Raw genomic sequence first — 5,444 nt, 5'->3', positions numbered from 1 at the left:
TTTGCCCATTTTATAATGGGTGTTGTTTTCTCTTTCAGTACGCTTCAGTTCCTTGTAGATCAGGATGTAAGCCTTTGTCAGACCTAGAGTTGGCAAATACTTTTTCCCAGTCTGTAGGCTGTCTCCCTGCTCTCTTGATGGTTTCTTTGGCTTTGCAGAAGCTTGTCAGTTTAATAAGGTCCCATTTGTCTATCTTCTCTCGTAAGTCCTGTGGGTTTCGGGTTTTGTACAGAAATTGGATGCCAGTTCCGATTTCCATGAGAGTATTTCCTTCCTTTTCTAAGGTTCTTATGGTTTGAGGTTTTACATTTAGGTCTCTGATCCATTTGGAGTTAACCTTTGTGCATGGGGATAGATAGGGGTCCTGTTTCAATCTTCTGCATGTGGTCAGCCAATTTTCCCAGCACCATTTACTGAATAGGTTCTCCTCTCCCCATTGGTAGGTGGTGGGGGCTTTGTCGAAGATGAGTTGGTCGAGAAATTGAGGTTTTGCTTCTGGAATCTCAATTCTTTTCCATTGATCTATATGCCTGTTCCTGTACCAATACCAAGCTGTTTTGATGATTGTAGCTTTATAGTAAAGTTTGAAATCTGGTATTGCGATACCACCTGCTTTGTTTTTTTTGCTGAGGATTGTTCTGGCTATTCTTGGATGTTTGTGTTTCCATATGAATTCCTGTGTTGTTTTTTCTAGGTCTGAAAAGAATGTTGTTGGTAATTTAATGGGTATTGCATTGAATTTGTAGATTGCCTTAGGTAAGATGGACATCTTCACAATGTTGATTCTTCCGATCCATGAGCATGGGATATTTTTCCACTTGTTCATGTCGGCTTTGATTTCTTTGAGCAGTGTTTTGTAATTTTCATTGTAAAGGTCTTTCACGTCTCTGGTCAGGAAGATGCCAAGGTATTTCATTTTTTTTGTGACTATTGTGAATGGAACTGTGTTTTTTATTTGGGTTTCTGTTTGTTTATTATTGGTGTAGAGAAATGTGATTGTCTTTTGTACATTTATTTTGTATCCTGAGACTTTGCCAAAGGCTTTTATCAATGTAAGGAGACCTTTGACAGATTCTCTTGGGTTTTCAAGGTACACCATCATGTCATCTGCATAGAGAGATAACTTGACTTCCTCTTTTCCTATTTGAATACCTCTGATTGCCTCCTCTTCTCTGATTGCTTTAGCCAGGACTTCCAATACTATGTTGAACAGGAGGGGAGAGAGTGGGCATCCTTGTCTAGTTCCAGTTTTCAGAGGAATTGGTTCCAATTTTTGTCCATTTAGGAGTATGCTGGCTGTGGGTTTCTCGTAGATGGCTTTTAAATGCATTCTCCATAAGTAATTCAGCATATATTTATATATCATGTTCTTTTATGCCTAAGATTTAAAGTATATTTTTTACTCTGATGGAAATATGAGAAATCTCTCATTCATGCAATATACAGCGATAATATTCAAGTCAAAGGGAAAAAATCCCACTCTTCTTACTTTTGTAAATGTATCCATATATAATCACCTACATTATAGATGAGGAAACCCATGAAGTTTCCCACAAGTCAGAAATACATTTTCAGTTCATCAGAAGTACTTGACATCTACAGCTAATCTATAGCTAAATTCCGTTTCATAAAACCAAAATGAACTCTACAGGTTCCTATAAACAAAAGGTTCCAATGGACTAGGACAGTCAGGAATTAATACAGCATCAGAGGATTATGCCTGTTCCTTAAGGAGTAAAAGTTCAACCTGTCAACACCAGAGGTAATCATTTTATATTAATTTACACATAATTCCATTTAAGTTCTTCATCCAAGTATAACATATGAAAACAGTCTTTCCATAGCAAAAAATGTGGAAACATTTAAAAAATAAGGAATCATTTTTTAAAGTAACTGATCAAATTCCATATAGGTTACTCTTGGAAACAGGATCTCACTGGATAGAATCTCTTCATTTGGTGGTTTTTTGTATACACTTAACTGGACCCATTCTTCTGTGTGTTGTCCTAGGAGCTTACCAAAACATAGATCATGCCATATAGGTAGGAAAAAAATGCTAGAAGATAAAAAGCTAATTTGCACCATCCTTCTTTCTGACAATACACTAGAATATCTGCATTCATGATGGTTTTGGGGTCATAGAGTCCTGGTCCGCTCATCACTGGTCTACTCACATGCCTCCAAATATGATAGGCCAAGAGGGATACGTTGAGATCCAGAGTGACCCACTCTGCCGCACAAAGAAACATGGCACAGAAGAAAGCAAGGATGAGGTACAAGAGGATTCAGGGTATTACACTGGTCTATAGGATTCTTGTAATCAGTCTTCAGCTCATCAAATGCTATAATGTGCCAGATGGTGAAGAAGATGGCGTGGCGGTGAGTAGCAGCGCCAGCATGTAGCAGAAGGCTGTGAAGGTGAAGGCCATGGCCATGCAGAGAGCAGGATGGCCCGGGCCAGAGGGGACAGTGGCGCAGGGCCCACTGGGTAAAACCATTCATGTCCACGGCCATGGCCGCCCAACCATATCAATCTTGAAAGGGTTTACCCTCCTTCCAAACTTCTACACATTTTTTCTAGTTTTCTTTTCTAATGACTTTGGTGTTTCGAAAAAGCAATATATTATTGTTTCAACTGCCCTATATAGTTCTTCAGAAGCTAACTCTTACCATGCCATATACCTTTCTAGTTTAAACCCTGACCATATAAATAGTGGAAACTATTATCCAATTGTTGTTAATTGTCATGAAAAGTTTGTAATATGTTACTTTTTGAGAGAAAATAAAATATATACTCACTTGAAAATGATGATACATTGGTAGGTGAAAATTTGAAGATTAGGTGTTTCATTTCACTGAGAGGGAGGGGAGAAAGACACACACACACACACACACACACACACACACACAGAGCAGAGAGACAGATAGAGACACAGAGAGAGAAACAGAGAGAGAGGAGAAAGAGAGACAATGTCTTCTTAACTTCACCTGTTTGACTACAGTTGACTGAATTAACATAAGATATTTATCTAAGTTATGCCATTACCAAGGAACATCAAATCACTAATATAAACACAATGACCAATTTCTAGTAAGAGGGTAAAGCCATAACATCTCCCCTTTCATTCATAGGCCGTTAATTTGAATTGCTATCATTGTAGGAGTAAGTTAGCTACATCATATACCCCTACTCAAGTCACTTTTTAAAGTCTTTGACTTTAGCATCCATGAGATGTTTCCTGAAAAAAAGAAAGCTAAAATATTTAGAAACTTTTGGGTAAAAAGGAGAGTTTGCCCTCAGTTTGTTTCTACAGTTTGGTGAGTTGCTTCAACCATTTTACAAATTGTTTTTACAAATTTAAAACTTTAAATTTGTACTGACCATGAAATAAGGTGACATGACTTTCATACTTGACATATTTATTTTTATTTTTTTATTTTAAAGATGTGCAGTACAATTCAGGCTTAGGTATACAAACGTTGATTATGCAGGTACCCTTGTTGATGAGGTATGCCCCTCCTTCCCCTAGCAGTTTCCTTCAACTGCCAATCCCACTCCCTATCCCCTGACAGTTTCCCACTACTACCAATCACTTTCTTATAGTATTATAATTGTTCAAGGTCCACTTATGAGTGAGAATAAATGGTACTCTGTTCTTTGTTTCTGTGATAGATCACCGAATATGATAGACTCTAAATCCATCCAAGTTGCTGCAAAGTCCATATACTTGTCCTTCTTTATGACTGCATAATATTCCATTGTGTATGTGTACCTCATTTTTTTATCCAGTCCAGCTTCGATGGGCAACATGGTTGGTTCCATCATTTTGCTATTGTGAATAGAGCTGCAACAAACATACGTGTGCAGGTATTTTTTTTTAAGAATGTTTTGAGTTCCTCTGGTATATTCCCAATATGGGAATTGCTGGGTCATATGGAAGGTCAATTTCTAGTTCTTTCAGAAATCGCCACACTATCTTCCAAAGAGGTTGCACAAGTTTACATTCCCACCAGTGGTGTAGAAGTGTTCCTTTTTCTCCGCATCCTCGCCAGCATCTGTTTGTTTTTCTAATGATGGCCCTGCTTACTGGGGTTAGTTGGTATCTCAATGTGGTTTTGATTTGCATTTCTCTGATGATGAGTGAGGCTGAGCACTTTTTCATTTGTCTCTTGGTTGCCCGTATATCTTCTTTTGAGAAGTGTCTATTCATGTCTTTTGCCCACTTTTTTTTGTGTGTGTGTTGTTCAAAACATGTACTTTATTTTCCTTAAACATTATATTTATGCTTTCTGTCACTATCCAGCCTTTTTTTCTTAGATAAGAAAATACAGTTTATTTAGAAAGTAAATTAGAGTGCGAGAAAGAGGAAATTTACCTCCCCAAAGGTAGAGGAGGCAGCCAAAGTTAGGAAACATGGCCTGGCCATAGCTCAAAGAGCACATGGCCACACTGTAGCTTAGCAAGGCAATGGCCACTATACAGCTTTTTTTTTTTAAGCCTGAGTTACGTTGTGGGTTTAACCCCAACAGAATAACCATCCCCCAGTCCTAGAAGTTCTTTTCCCTCATCACTTTGCCTTTCTGTGTGTTCTGTATAAAACGAGGACCTTGGGGAAACCATATTTCCTGCAAATGCAGAAGGCTGTGAGCAGGGCCCAGATCGGCAGGCCGAGATAGACACAACTGGTTCTGACACCAGATATGCTATGCCTTCCGGGACTGAGGTGCAGCCGTATGCACGTCTGAAAGTTCATCCCAACTTGCCACTAGAAGAAGGATCTGATAGTTTGGCCGGGTGAGGTAGGACCAGTCACACGACCGTGGGAATTCCGGCGAGGGAGGCTGTGTGCCACTTTCATGGACGGAACACATAGCTAACGGCTTTCCTGACACTGTTTTAAAAGACAAAGATCTGGGGTTTTGGCATTTTTTCTTTAACTTATAAAGATTCAAGTCTCTAGTATTAGTTCCTCTGGTTGAAAATGGAAGCAACTGGCTATGGTGCTACAAAGAGAGCTGAGCTGCACCAGAATACTTAAGACTTTAAAATTAAATTCTGAGTTACCTGATAAAAATATATGTCAGCATACTAACTATTCAACAAAGATCTAGGATATGGGGTACTTAAAAATACATTTCTCTTGGATCAGCACCAAAAAATATCAGTTTCTATACAACCCATGTCAAGTTTTTAAGCGCAGGCAAGTTAAAATTATTTCTGATAACAACCACAAACACCACAAAAATCACTAAAGATCTATCCAAACAACTTTCAAATATATGTTACCATCAAGGTCATGCAGTTCAGAAGAACATTATAATGAGCATCCCTGGATTTCTGTAGTGAGAAGACGTTTGACGTCAACTTCGTGTAATGGGAGTATTTCACACCTCACACAAAGGAGGCACTGGTACTTAGAACCCTAAGAAAACTACCAGCACTG

At 38.6% G+C, this 5,444-nt stretch overlaps 1 pseudogene; it reads right to left on the bottom strand.

Moving 5' to 3' along the window:
- Positions 1-2,006: 2,006 nt before the first annotated feature.
- On the bottom strand, positions 2,007-2,429 carry LOC103253943 (annotated as a pseudogene).
- Between the last annotated feature and the right edge of the window lie 3,015 nt (positions 2,430-5,444).

The sequence above is a fragment of the Carlito syrichta genome, unplaced genomic scaffold, assembly GCF_000164805.1.
Source record: "Carlito syrichta isolate Samal-C Ts95f unplaced genomic scaffold, Tarsius_syrichta-2.0.1 Scaffold257838, whole genome shotgun sequence".
Lineage (NCBI taxonomy): Eukaryota > Metazoa > Chordata > Mammalia > Primates > Tarsiidae > Carlito > Carlito syrichta.
This window is presented reverse-complemented; position numbering and strand designations above follow the sequence as displayed.